This window comes from Acyrthosiphon pisum, chromosome A2 (genome assembly GCF_005508785.2).
Source record: "Acyrthosiphon pisum isolate AL4f chromosome A2, pea_aphid_22Mar2018_4r6ur, whole genome shotgun sequence".
In the NCBI taxonomy this organism is placed as follows: domain Eukaryota; kingdom Metazoa; phylum Arthropoda; class Insecta; order Hemiptera; family Aphididae; genus Acyrthosiphon; species Acyrthosiphon pisum.
In genome coordinates this window covers 62,124,675-62,141,182 of record NC_042495.1, presented here as the reverse complement: position 1 = coordinate 62,141,182, position 16,508 = coordinate 62,124,675, and the positions used below count along the sequence as shown (strand labels likewise).

At 29.9% G+C, this 16,508-nt stretch overlaps 1 protein-coding gene across 1 annotated transcript in view; it reads right to left on the bottom strand.

Moving 5' to 3' along the window:
• LOC100159361 (rho guanine nucleotide exchange factor 17) overlaps positions 1–2,761 on the bottom strand; it is a 78,798-nt gene extending 76,037 nt beyond the window's left edge. Inside the window, exon 1 of the mRNA XM_029490268.1 lies at positions 2,323–2,761. The gene's annotated coding sequence lies outside the window, so the exon portion shown is untranslated. The remainder of the gene's footprint in view (positions 1–2,322) is intronic.
• Positions 2,762–16,508: the final 13,747 nt, after the last annotated feature.

The following is a 16,508-nucleotide window of genomic DNA, read 5'->3' as shown; positions in this document are numbered from 1 at the left end:
TTGAAGAAAATCTAAACATTTTTACTGTCCTAAAAGGTGATGACAGACACAAAAAAAAAAATAAAAAAAAAAACTCACATTGTAAAATCAATACATTCATCGTTTCACTCGGAATCTAAAAATGGTGAAAATGTTTACTAATTAAATACTATGGATAGGTTTACGGGTATATCGATAATATTATCATGATTCATAACGATTAATTTGATAAACGTTCAGCTTTACACTAAATTAGGGCTGACGGTATTTTCGGTATACCAGTATTTTAAAATTATTTTGGTGAACGGTATACCGTAAAAAAACGTCTAAACGACAAACAACTTGAGTACCTACCTACCATTTAGGTGAGTTACTTAGTTTCAAATTGATTACTTTTAAAGTTTAAACCCGGTTTAAACCTATACTGTAGTAGTGTAGAAAAATAAAGATATAAAATACCTATTCATGTAATCATGTTGTTTTATAGGTAATAGATGTTGATAGCCAATAGGTAGGGACAGTTTAAAAAATCCACTAGTTTAACTAGTTACCTACTTATGTTTTTCAAAAAATTGAAGCAAAGTACAAAAATATACATAATTTAACTTAATTTTAAGTATAAAATAATTATTAGTGCAAGTTTTTTTTCTAGTATCAATGGCAATAATAAAGATTATAATATTATATATTATAGTTTATAATAAAGTATATAATGTGAAACAATAACAAAAAATATCGATACATGTTAGATTTTATTTATTATTTCGTTATACCGTTTCAAACCGGTATAATACCGAAAATTATTTTCTATAACGTGAGCCCTACACTAAATAAATGTACAACAATGTTTAAAATAGATATCGATGAATTTGTGGTCACTTAGATAGTATGGGCGCAATTTTTTATGCCCATTTTATAAATCGAAAATTGCTGGGCGCAGTTTACTATACTATTTTTATGACCAGTTCACCGTCAGCTAACTTTATTCCAAAACGAATTAACATTTCATACGAAAACCATTAACTATTATGCTTCTAGTGCTTCTCTTATTTTTAGTAAATGTACGAATGATAAATAAGAAAATTAGTTATAATTTATAGTTTGAATCGCCATGTTTTCCTGTAATAGTTAATGGGAAAAGGGGAAACGATGGTTCACGCCCATTTATATATTATAGTGTAACCGCTTAAATTAATAGTTTCACAAATTAATTAATATTTATTTCAAATATGGTTTTATCGATTCGTTATTTATTTTATTGATAGGTAATAGTTGAAAATAAATATAATTTGATATTAACTATTATTGATACTTAACCTCGATGCTAATGGGAAACCTACAATACCTTCAAAAAATAAAATAAAATGCAACAGAGGCAAGCTTTGCACTGGGGGACTCAGGCCAGAGCACAAGGAACCTAGTACTAACCACCCCTCCCTCCACCGTATTTTGTTTTTCTCCATCTGTATATTTTGTAATGTTATTTTTATTTATTGGTAATATAAAAAAAAAGAATATTTAGTACTACGTATATATTTGCATTTGTATTGACTATTGTTTATTTTTAAAAAAAGGAGAATCCTTTTTACTATTTATGTAAAAATTTACTTGTGGTATTAGCCATTAGATAGTTTTGTATAATTTAAAATTAAATAAAAATATATTTTTGGATAGCAAGAAAATATTTAACTTTTTAGAAATTTATAAATTACATCAAATTGTAGTGGTCAAACTTTTGAAGTGTTAATACAAAATGTTTTCAATATTCAAGTACCTATTTATTGACACCCCCCCCCCCCAACTCTAAAACCCTGATTATGACATGGTCTAATACAGAGTTACAGTTATTACACTTATACACATACCTAATATAAAATATTTTTGTATAATATAGAGAACGTACAATACGTCAATACATATTACATTCGTAAGTAGCATAATATGGTAAGTGGTAACCCTAAATAGATAAATTCCTAACCAAATTTGCAAGTGTATGTTTGTTATTACGGCATTATCCGTACCGAAGATCTTGCAACACTTTCAAATCGATTGTTTGGGAGCATATTATTATTACGTAGATACCTATAAGTAAAGAGGACAAAAGAAATATCCACTGAAAAAACGCGATAAAAACCTGAGGACAATAATTTATTATAATACCGGTAAAAAAGCGAAAGAGTAAAGACCCGACCAAAAGGAATCATGTACGCACTTAGGTAGGCACCACATAATAATAATATACTAACACGCGTGCCGTCGCGATGGAAACAGACGCGCGCAGACGCGAAACGGAAGATAATGAACAAGACCAACGAAAACGATTCAGTAAAAAAACAAACAAACCTGCGCTTTAACAGTATCTTGGCCGCGTTGTACCTACACGGCGCGCCGTCGTCGTCGGTCCCAGATGAGAAAAAGATCGTCGAAAAATCGGATCCGGCACGAGTCGCGTACGACACGCCAATAATATAAAACTTTTTTACATGGCATGTATATCAATATTACGAATCGAACAATACCCACGTTGTAATATTATAATAACAATAATACTAACAGTACGTCATGTTGTCGAGATGAAAATAATATATGAAAAAAAAAACTGGACGAGACATGAAATTCATTAGGCGCAAAATAGTTTAACGATCGACTTATATACAAACGGGTGAAGGATTTTCTTTCGGATTTTTTTTTTTGAAAAACTGCTACGACTCGGCGGTGTGTATACACGGACGCGCGCGAACCGGCGCACTCGTCTAAGACGCGACTGCCGCGCCGTGTACGTGTACGCGTGTGCCCACAGAAGAGCGAGCGAGAGAGCTTCAGACATCCACGTAGGACGGAGAGGAAAACACAAACTCCCGATGTTGGTGTACGCACGCACGCACTGATGCCACTCGCTGTCCGGGGCCAAAGACGTCGTCGTCGGTCGTGTTGTTCTTGCCTCCACCGGTTATGATGCGACGTCGCCACCGTATACTACCGCCGCCGCCGCCGCCGCGGACCCGTTTTTTTCAGACGTTCTCAAACGTAGTTGTATAGTATTATAATAATATAATATAGGTACAGTATACATTTATAACACCCGAGTACCGGACGATATTGTCGTGTGTGTATCAATGTATGTGTGTGCGTGTACACATGTTTTATAATAATATCGTAGGTACGACGAGCCCGCAGAGGTGGGTCGGGTTCATACCGCACCGCGCGGTAGATGGTTGGTAAGAAACTGATAGATATAAAAATATCTCCGAATGGTGTAGCTATACCTATTATATTATTATTTTATATTAGGTTCCCGTCTACTAGCGGCGAGTACTACCAGCTATAAATCATAATGCTTGTAGTAGACATGACTTTTAACTCTTAGGTATTTTACTCAGGTAACAAAAAATAATTCCACCAAGTTGTATTATTTTGTAACTACCGCAAGATTACCTTTAACTATATGTCTATATTAACTATAAATAATATTCATTGTAATAAATGATATCGTAGGTATTTAGTTTTTACTGAACGACGTGACACAATGTATCTATCCCATGTGGTCTCAATAAGCTGTTTATAAATCATTTGGTCTTGACAAACATTGTCCAAGACGTATTCAACAGAAATTTTGCATTCAACTGTACAGTTGTGTTGGTCTAGGTATCTACTGACTTCTCGACACCACACATTTTGAAGTGTACCTACGACCTAGTCGACCAACCACCAACATATATACATTTTTCAACAAATGTCCTACGGTTACAATCAACATTATCCAAAAAAAATTAGTAGATAGGATTTTTTGGAATACTGCAGGATGGTCGGCAGCTGACAGCTGTCAGTTGTCACTGAATAACTTTTGGATATAACTACATTTTAGCAACAATATTTCAGGCATAGGTGCGGGGCTGAAAAAATGTTACTGTCCCATGATTAATAATTGTTTGCGCCATTACTGATTTCAAGTGACAATAAGATGTATAGTATATACATATAATATACCTAATTAAATTCAAATAGCAAAAAGTAAACAATGAAAAATAACAACTAATATATTTACGGGGTTGTTGCTCCTATAGCTTTCCAACTTATCGAAGGGACTATAAGAACAACTAGCTAAATTTAACGATTCGAAGACTTGACGTCCAGTGACATAGTCTACCCATATAGCGTTTCCGTATAAATGTACAATAGCTCTGTCATAATACTTATAAGTTATAATTTATTAATATAATACCACGATCCAAGTTAAACGATAGAAAATCAAGTTGGAATACGAGATGCACGTTATATTCTGCCTGCCATTACTTTGCTGGGGTGATTCGGTCATAAGCGGAGCTATTTAAAGAGACTGAAGCACCGTTTTTTTTTTGCTCAAACTTTATTGTTCACGTGAATTTCAAGTCTCTGCGATTAATATTTTTATAATAAAAAAATAACACGAATAGTTAATGAAAAAACTTACTAACGAGGAATCTTGTACCACTATTACATTTTCAGGCTTTTTATTTGATTATTATGGAAACGTTTACCAAAATATTTTGGTAAACGTTTTAATATAGTCTTAGCCTCTCAGGTTATTATTTTAGAATTGCCACAAAAACCACAAAATCGATTTTGTTGAATACCAATTCAGTTAACATTTCCGTTTTCCCACTTTTTTCCCTAATTATTTAAAAAATACTAAAAATATTCTACTAATAATATCCCCCAGCAAAAAAAATTAATTAATAAATAGTGTACCTACCTTCTACTTAGATCCAACTGGTTCCCAGAGATTTTTCTGAATTTGTATTCTCAAATCGCTATTTTTTCAAAAGATATTATAGGAAAATCAAAATCACTATACCTAATACATTTTCCCAAAAAACTATTACACAAAAACAAAAATGCAGAATTAATTTTCTTTATATGAAAATATTATTATTATGTTATAACTTATAAGTGTATAAGTATATATATGTAAATTTCTAAGTACATATAAATAATAGTGGATACCCAGGGTCGTCACTATAGGACAGGACGAGCGAAGCCCTCGCCAAGGGCTCCGCGCCTTCGCCAAAATTGGGCAAGCCCCGCTTTTATAGATACAAAAAAAAATTATAGGCGGTGAGCAAAAAAAATGTATCATTTATATTTTACACATTCAATTGTCGTAATTTTTACTGTCTACCTACCTAATTAGTTGACGTCAAATAAATGTATCAAATTTTAAGCGAGTTAGCTATTAAAATTTTTAAAGCTGAAAATTATAAAAAAAAATTTCTTCGAAGCACTCTGTATCCAAAAAAAAGTCACCAACTTAGCTATATGTCTATAGTAAAAGAAATTCCTGACCAAATAAAATATGTATAATGATATTATTCAATTATTGACACATAATATGCTGATTTAAAACGTAGGTTAATTTATAATACATTTTTTATTATATTAGGTAGGTAGCTACTGTATTAATTATTGACTTATTAATTTATCAATATTATTATATTAAGTTTAAGTACACGACGTGTTGTGTTATTAATTTATTTACTTATTCATTATTTTATAGGTAAAAGGTATTATTTTTAATAGTCTATACTCTATATTTGCTCCCTTGCCCCTTTATACCTATATATATGGCTATATATCATAACTCATAAGATATATAACTGCCAACTGTCAAAAATGATATTTTAGGCCGCACAGTTTTACTATGCCCTATATGTAATATCTATTTTACCTACCTACTTTAGCAATAAACTATCATCGTTTTGTAAAATGTTAAAAAAAAATGAAAATTCTTAATACCTACAATAAATTAATAAAATCAATATAAAACAAGTAAGGTAAAGTCTGCAAGGCTGCCCGCAGGGAGGGGGGCACGCCCCCATCCCCGCTCATTTAGATAATACTTAATTTGTATAGCATTTTATTGCATTTATTTGCATTTTATATAGCAGTCTTGGAGGGTGATAAGGAGGACTGAAAACTGATAAGGTGACACAAAATTGTAAATTTTTTTTTACGATGTGATATAAAAAACAGAATTTATAGTAAGTATATTATTTTTTCACTGCACAAGGGCAAATCTAAGTTATTCAGATTTCAGATAGTTATAATTATGAATAATTCTAAATACCTAAGTATGTACCAACAATACCACTACGGACAATAAATAAATATATTAACATCAACAATCGTAACTATATATATTATTACTAATTATTGGAACTAACGGACGGGAGGAGATATTATTCTAAACTTATTTTTAGAAACCTAAAAATGTATTAGCTTAAAAAATTATTATGATTAATACCACAGAATATAACAATGCTAAATGTAATGATAATACTTATTAGTAATTCAATTTAATAACATTTTGGTGTAACGTTATTGTATTATTCGCAAAAAAAGTCTTCTCTTTTGTACGTTGAGAATTTTAAAATGATTGCCTTTATCTGGTTTTGAAAATTGTTCGGGAATATGGCTTTTGAGAAACGGATTTGGGATTTTGGCTATCATGAAATGATCTTACTGGAAAATTGTCATTCGAGAATACGGATTTGGGGAAACGTGCAATAATAAGTTAATCAATGTAGAAACAACCCTCAATATTGAATATTAAAGCATTTTTTCAGCTATATAAAAAGTGTCTCAATAGACAAAAAAACACATTATCATTAAAACAATAAATTCAATAAACATAAATAAACACATTTTAATATCACGGAAAGTGACGGTTGACCTTGAATCAGTTACTATGCACAAATTCAAACGTCGCACGGTTAATCTTGGAAAATTGCCTATATTGAACTCCTTAAAACAGCCGGGATCAAATTTTCTTAATTTTAATAAAATATATACCTACTTAATGAAAAAATAATATTTATTTAAAAACTAAAATATTAAATCGATATCTACATCGTGTATCGACATATAATATGTTGAGAGGCAGTCCCCCACCTCAACTGAATAAATTGTAATTTGTTCCTCTCCATTAATAAAGATAAGTATTGTAATAACTAATAAGACATAAGAACATATAATAATAATATAAGTACACCGTACGCCATACACCCATATGGCTATATTACCTATATGTCTCCAGCACTGCCGACCCTTCTGTACGAAATGTGAATAACTTTTTAAGGGCTGGAACACTAAAGAAGGGATACAAATCATTAACATACAGTAACGAAGCACAAATGATCGCCCCGAAAATTTAGACTCGAAATTCGAAATAGGATGTGCCACGAATATAATATGTGTTGATTGCATTAAGTTTTTGGTCAATTATTATTCTCAAGATTGAATAATATAGGTAATATTGTCCCATTGAATACATGATATTAGGTGAATGTGTTTGAACCACTGGCGAGACAATTGTGTTCAAGATTGTCATGTTTAATTGCGTTTTAGGTACCTAAGGGCCAGTTGCACCGTCTACGGTTAAACTTCGATTAAGCTTAATCAGCTGATAACAGATATTTAACCGAGCAAATTCGGCCAATTAAACTCCGGTTAACTTTAATCAGAGACGGTGCAACTGGCCCTAACTGCGTAAAATTGTTAACTCAAAGTTCTTGTTATTTTTATGACGTACTCTTCACTAAACAATTTTTTACCAGTGCCATAAAATTAATATTTTAAAACAAAAATGATAAAAATTTAAAAAAGCTTTCAAGTGGATGTCACTCTGCTATACAGTAGGTTATAAGTGGGTGACTGTAATTGATGTAGTTAACTGTTAAATTTGAATTGCATTGTATACCTATAAAATTATCATTGTATATGAAAAACGATTCTGAGCGGAGACGGTTCGTCATAGGAATATAGGATATTTTATATTATATTCATATTGTTATTATTAATATGGTAGCAGGTTGCCGGTTTAGTTTAATTATAATTATTATAGTTTGTAATTATATTTGTGTATAAATATATACTTTAGAAGTTAGTCACGAATAATATTTTTAAAATATAACACAAAACTAAAATCGTTCTTCTTCGTTTAAACAGGTATATAATTTCGTCCAAATTTGACATAAAATAACTAAAACAATGTGTTTTTATATATTTTGGTTACAGAATAACCTACTTACGGGGAATCTTATTTTAAATTTTCAATCTTTTGTTATACAAATTGAACATTTTATACATTTTTAAATTTTAAATTTGATACATATTGTCGAAATTCGAAGTTTAAATGCTTATAAAAAAAAATTGAGCGTATGTAATTAATTTTCAACTGCTATGGTAAAAATATATCAGGAGCATTGTATTAAATTTTCACACTTTTTGATCCAACAAATACATATTTATATTGACATTTATATAAAAAAAAATTAGAAACTTAAATATTGTCGGTAAACAGCTCAAAACAAGTCAAAATATTTTGAAAATGTTGCGGTGTAAAGAAAATCTTAATCTAAACATTCAGTGAAAATGTCATGTATCTACGTTAATTTGTTTTGGAGTTACACCAAAAATCAAAATCAATCTTGTCGAAAACCTTTTGCGTAAAAAATTTTAATTTTTTTTCCCGGTCGTTTTGAAAATTACTGAGAATTTTTTACTTTTGACCCCCCCCCCCCCCCCCCCCCAATGTACCAATTAGATTCCTATCTAGTTATCCTAATCAGAACTTTCTTATTAGAAAGATGATGTTGAAGATACTCCAAGCATTTTTACTGTCCTAAAAGGTGATGACAGACACAAATTTAAAAAAGGTGGGTAAGTGCAGGATGTCGCTCTGCTGTACAGTAGGTTACAAGTGGGTCACTGTATAATGGATAGTATTAAATTTGAATTCAATGATATAATATCACCGTATAAGAAAAACGATTCTGAGCGGAGACGGTTTGTCAGTCTAAGTATTAGACATATTATAGGTATACTTATCTATAGGTACTATAGATTCTATAGTATTAAAAAAAAATTGACCTATAATAGGTATCAATAATAAAGGGTACAGGGTATGCAGGGTATGCCGCTGCATAGTCTGCGGCTTTATGTGAGGGGCCCATATATAATATACCAAAGCATTTTTGATAATATCTTCTATATTATAAAAAAAAAATAATAAAAATTTTAGTTTTCACTTTTCTCGCGACCCGCAAGATAATCTAAACTATTAATACACTAAAGCGTAACACGTAGATATTGTTATCTATGTAATATGTTGCAAGAATAGAATAATTATTATTGTTTTTATAGTTTGTAATCAAAGACCATACTATTATTATAACTGAGTCCGGTATCATGTCAACATCGATGTGTATACCTAATCATCGTATAATTTAATAAGTATTATTACCATCATTGTTATAATATGGTACTGGTTGGATAGATAAGCTTTAAGTTTTGTTATCTGTGATTTTACCGCCGTACGTTAGGCCTCGGTCACACGAACGTTTTACTGACGTACGATACGACGGACGTCATAACGTCCGTTGTTGAATTATGTGATTACTTAGCAACATGGTCACACACTTGACGTCCGTCGGATTTACCGTCCGGTCGACGTCGACGACGTCCGATACATGCTGCGACGGATGTAAATAGGCAATAGCGCTTATCGGACGTCGTAGTTTATTATTAGATATTATCGACTCGGTCACATGAACGCTGTTTTGACGCGCGTTAATCGTAGAAATCGTAAAAATCGTTCAATTTCATTTTGTCTGTTTGTTAGATTAAAAATTTAGTTTAAAATGGATGTAGAACTGTTAATAACTGAAATAGAAAGACGTCCAGTTTTATGGGATATAAGTGACGAGTTATATAGAGACAGGAACAAGAAAAATGATGGATGGATGGAAGTTGCAACTATTATATTTGAAAATTTTAGTGAAAAAACTCAAACAGAACAAAAAATAATTAGTGAGTATCATCTGATTACTTAATTTATTTTTATATGATATTATTAATTAATTATGTATATTACTATTAACTATAAAAATAAACATAGGTATATAATATTTTAAATTTTTTCATTCTGCCATGCCACTTGTCCTAATTCACTACTGAAATAATTTGCCAGTGCATCCCGATATCTGTTAATAGATCCATTTACGTTGAAGTTAGTATCTAGTTCGATGTCTTCCATACCGGTTACTGTTATAGAATCTTCAAAATCATACCCATCACGTGTGCGAACGAAATTGTGCAAAACGCAACAACATTTTACAATATCAATTGCTAATTCTACATCAACATCCATTGGGCGGTGAAATATCCTCCATTTATTGGATAAAATTCCAAACGCACACTCTACATGGCATCGTGCACGTGAAAGTCGATAATTAAAAATCCTTTTATTGACTGGTAAGCATTTTCCTGCATATGGTCTTAACATATTTGTCGACAACCCAAAGGCTTCGTCGCCCACAAATGCATATGGCATAGGTATCTGAATACCATGTATTTGACTAGGTTTTGGAATATTATATCTTTAATCGTGGACACGGTCTTAGAAGATATATCTTCTAAGACCGTGATCGTGGATATTACTAATAATAGCTGTGTTATCATTAAAATTAAAATTCATAATACCATATTTTGGATTATTTCCAATTTCCATGACAAAAATAATATAGATAGGTACTTTAAAATGTAATTATATTAATTTGTCATGAATATTACCTACTAATTCCTAAGTTATAAAAAAATATTTGAACTATAAGAAGCTATGTTGCAATCTAAGCGAGCCAAGCTTATGGCGGATAATATACAATAATATATACCTATTTAGTATGATCTCATAAAGAACCTTGTATGTTCAATGTTCATATACTAAATTTTAAATTTAACAAAGCTGTTTCATTGTTATACTGAGTTTAATAAAAATAAATATTTTCCACGTGCTTATTATATAATTTAGTTGTTAATTGTTATCATGATTCATTGCATTTTGTGAAGAATTAAAGTGAAGAATACTCATTAATTCTTAAATTTTTTTTTTAATACATGGTAGGCATATATATTATTATATTTATATATTTTTATTATCATACATTATTATATAGGTATCTAGTATGATCTCATGAAGAACCATCTATAATCATATACTAAATTTTAAATGTAACAAGGTTGTTTTATTGTTTTATTGAGTTTAATATAAATAAATATTTCCCATGTGCTTATTGGTATTATCTAAAAACATATTCAAACTGTTACGTCTTGATGTAAAGTATAGAAAAATTATTGTATATTTTTAAATCTACCGAATAAATAGTAATAATACGTTTGAATAAAACTACAAAACGAACTATAACCAGATTTTTTTTCAAAACGTATTATTTCCGGAAATGACACGTTTTGCAGAAAATCAATACAAAAAACTTAAAAAAAAATAATCAAATAATTTAATATTTTTATTTCTCAAACAGTTTCCTTTTCTAAAAATAAATATTTAATTTTTAAAAGTTACCCATAAGTCCTAACTTGTCCGGTTCGTTTGTAACAGAAAACCACTATTCCTGAAAAAACAGTTTTTGGAAATAACACGTTTTGCATAGAAACACCTCAGTTGCATATTGCCTAAATTTTGCCCCTTATTAATGATACACGAGCCTAAACCTGATTAAATGACCGTAAAATACCTTAGATTAAATATGTGCTGCTATCTTTGAAGTTTAATTTTAACCAATCGATTTATTTTTATTTCAATTTTCCGAAAAGCTCCTTGAAGTACCTACATTACGTATTCCAAGGCAGCTTCTCAGTTCTTAAAAAGTTGATTGATTTTCAGTTGGCTCAATCGGTATACCATGGTAAATTGTTATTGTTTGCTTATTAGTTATTTGTTTTCACAAATCACTCGTTGTCAATGATTTTTTCATTATTAAAAACCGCCGACTATTATAATAAATTGCCAAACATATAGAAACGATAGTACTATAATAGCAATAATATAATAATTTTAAGTTTTAACAATTTATCAATATACTAATACATCAATATTACCACAGTATTTATAAAAAACAGCTGTTCGGTGTTAGGTACGACAGATTATTACAGTATTTTTTTATACACTAAAAACCAAAATCTATTAAAACCGATTTTCCGTAAAAAAATTCCCGTTTTTTCTTAATTTGTCGTATGTTTTTCCCGGTGCCTTTAAAAACTACTGAGAATTTTGACCTCCCCGATGTATCAACTATCAACTAGATTCACTTTGCCATCGAACTAGATACTGAAGTTAAAAATTGAAGCAGTTTTACTTCCCCAAACGACTGATAACACACAAAAATTAAAAAAACACACATCATTGTAAAATCAATACATTCATAGCATTTTAGAATCTAAAAGAAGATTTCAAAAGCGTAAAAATTAGGAACAGAATTTAGGTAGGTATACATATGTAAAAGTATATAAGGAAGCAGAACACTGATCTTCAAAACTATTTAGGTACTAATCAGGGCCGCATTTAGGGGGGGGGGCTGGGTACAACTGCCCCGGGCGCCAGTATTTTAGGGGCGCCAAAATGTTGTGGCCAGAAATATGTTTACTTGTGAATTATTAAAATTGTATAATTTTAATTATTTTAATAACAGTACCTATTAAATATTAAGTATATTAGTATTATGTTGTTTGACGTTTTTTTAATTAATATTAATTTGCATAGTTTTATATAATTTTATTTATTCATGAAATACCTACAACATACTTAAATATGTTAAAAAAAACAATTTATATGATGAATTATAAGCAAGGTTTAGGTGACATAAATTCAAATGTATCTTTGCGGAGAGAGGATCAAGCAATTACTAAAGAATATTTTTTGAAAAAGCACACATTGTAAAACAAATATTCTTTTCTGTGCTCAAAATCTAAAAGTTTATTGAGGATCTATTTCCCATATTTTCCGTGGGTAGGCCCCCAAAGGGGGAAGCAATTTTTTTTTCACCGGAGCTTAGGGGGTGCCAATTTTTATTTGCACTGGGGCGCAAAATGTCTAGATGCGACACTGGTACTAATACAAGATTGTATTCATTTTTTATGACGAAAAAACGAGAAAAAATTATTTGAAGGTTATGCTTAAAGGTGGGCATTAACTTGTTAAAAATAGTTGGTGCATTGGGGAGATCAAAAGTCTCAATAATTTTCAAAAGCGTCAGGAAAAACAAATACCATTACTAAGGAAAAACGGGAATTTTCACGCAAAATCGATTTTGTTTAATGGCGTAACTTATAAGCGTGTCGAGATCTCATCCATAGGTCATGCACAACATTGAGATATCCAGTGGAGGGGATTACTTCCCCCACCGCCTCCAAAAAAAAAATTTAGATTAAGGTTTGAGAATATGAGTTTTATAAATGTTTTTTTTACGTGTTGAAAATCAAAATACTTAATACAAAATCAGAAACTTAGATAACAATGTTTATATTATGCACCGCAATTTATAATGCACCTAAGTTGGATCAAATTTCGCAAGTCATATCTGTGTATAACAGGCACCTGTAGACACGCCTATGGTGTAACTCTATAACAAATACAATTTTTACTGAATTTGTAAAACCAATGTATTTACTGCTCAACTCAGAATTTAAAAATAGTATCCTTTTATTTAAATATTTTTTGAAAGTTTTATCATGTATAGAAAGATGATGAAATAAACATTTAAAAAAAATGTCATGTATCTAAGGTTAATAATTTTTGAATATCGACAAAATAAGAAAATCGTTTTATGAGAATTTGTTAATTTACGGGTGAATATATCCAATGTCTAACTTCAAATTCTCGTAAAAAATTAATTTGACTTTTTAGTTTTTACCCCACCAAAGTACCAACTTGATTCCTTTTCCTACCTATCAGAAAAGATGCTGTTGATGAAAATTGAAGCATTTTTACTATCCCAACAGCCAACAGGTGATGACAGACTCAAAGAAAAATAATAATAAATAAAATAGTAAAACACATAATTATATTGTAAAATTAATACATTCATCGTTTTGCATTGCCACAGAACCATTTTTTCATTGGTTATTCCAAATATTCATAACTATTTTTTTCACGTCATTACCACTCATCTCTAGTGGCTATATAGTACCTACACAGATTTGATTTTTGTTTAAATGAATTACACGTCACGAGTCATGGATCATATGGTGTGGTTTTTAACGCATTTCGTTAAAATTGTTCGCTGGAATAACTATTAACTACCAATACGTGATTTAAAATTGTATTCTGTAGATTTGAAGTAATATATTTCATCACTGCTGTGTACCTAAAATTATTTAAGTAAGAACTAGGAAGAATATAATATTAAATATATAGGAAGTTACTCAAAACATAGGTGACCACATTTATAATTTGACCTGAAAAAAAAGGTTTAAACACTGCATTTGCGTGATGAGTGGTGATATTTTATTGAAAGATGATGGTAGTATGGTGTTAACACGGTATATGTGAGACATTTTAAGATCTGAAATAAATAAAATTACTAACAAACATTTTTAGAGAATAGACGAATACGATTTGATTTAAAAACAACATTTTAGAATTAAAAGTAAAAAAGATTTGTATGTTGTATCCCATCTAATATACACTAATCATTTATAAAGATACAATATTTGTCTTCATTTGTCAGTTTCTTTAAATTGGCGATTGATTGAAATTAATAAAACATTCAACAGCGAATATGTCCATATTACACATAAGTTACACGACAAACAGTCATTAAAATATGAAAAAGTATTAACGTACCTATAATAATGTATATAGATAGTATAACGTTCATGGAAATATTTGTTTTAAACAATTTTAACGTCTATATAAAATTATAACGATGTAATATTGTCTATAAACATTATTTTACATTTAAAAAATGAATGATGTATGGTTATTGATTTAAATTTAAAAAAAAAAATGAGTTTCTACCACTTTACCATGTGAAATACTGCAGAAATAGGTACTATGCTATAAATAATACAATAAAACAAATGGCCACATTACATGCATCAATTGATCCAATCACATGATCATACTTAATAAGTGTATAACACATATTATTATAAATATACTTACTAAATCATACATATTGTATTGCTTGCACAAATGCAATAAATTGAAATTTATATGAAAGCCACCACACAATTCTAGCTATATACACAATCCCAATATTATTTGATCAATAAAACCCCAAAAATAATACAGATATAATTAATAACTTAAATCCATATTATAGTTAATTGTTGTTATATGGTCATATATTAAAAATAATAAAATATAATATTCGCCTTATATTCTTTCAAAACAAAATTAATTTTTGTTTTTTTTAATGTAGAATAGTATATTTAACCACAAATAATAATTTAATTTAAATTACTTAATATTTATATTTATATTTTTTTTATATTTATACCTATGTATTTAAATTACAAAAAAATAACTAAAATCATTAATTTTGGTTTTAATATGGTTCAGTGTTAGGGGTGCTGGGCTGACCGAAAAAAAATTTTTAATTTCACTAATACTAATCTATCAATTCAAGGGGTGAAATTTTGAGTTAGAAATTCCAAATTTTACGTTACATATTATTTAAAATTGGTTACTGATTTACAAAAAAAAAGTACGAGATTTCACTTTCGGGGCGACAGACAGACGGACAGGCTCAGTAGAGACTAGAGACTAATCAGTCGCTATCAATTCGCACGTTATTCCGCCTCGTATTTTTATCATTTAGACGTGCGTATTATTTGTTTTTAAATTAACATTTTTTTTAAAACTGATTAATAACAAATAATGAATACAGTCTGTGAATGTGCAATTGAAAAACTATTTTTAAAGCCTTTCGGTTCACTGAATTTTAATGAAAAAAAGTACTATTGAGATAGAAAGGCCCACACCAAAATTACCTATACCTACTTTAAGGGACTGCCTAAAAAATAAGTATTAACTATTAATTAGAATTTAACTAGGTGTGCTAGTAAGTTATTTCAATCAAGCATATATCGGATATCCAGAAGGTCCATGGGGTCTCGGCTACGTGCCTGATTTCAATTACTATTTACTAAAAAGTTACATAATAAATCTTAACGTATTTACCAATTGTACATTTAATGGATGGTAACCTTTTCTGTTTACATAAATATACTCAGGTATTTCTGCATTCTGGTTGTTAGGAGGTACAATTGAAATATGTGTGCAATCAATGCAGCCCACAACTCCCGGAAACGAAGTGTTAATAAAAAATCTAAACAAATAAAGAAGTAAAATCCTGAGATTGGTAGGCAAAAGAAAATTTCTATTGAAAATTGTCATTAAGGTTTTATATAATAATTTGTTTTACTCATTCCTAATTTACTTGATCATTTGCATATTATTAGGGAATTTAACCCATTTATTTAATATTGAAGGGTGGTTAAGTGCCTCAACCACACAATTAATATGTCTGGAAACAGTAGCTGGTTGTGATACAGCCACATACTTATTATTACCAATTGATGTTTGATAGCATCCCGTTGTGAAAAAGTTTAATGCTAAAAACACCTATAAAAATATTATGTATAAATAAATAAATTTAACAACTGATTGATCTCAAAACTAGTCAAAAGACAAT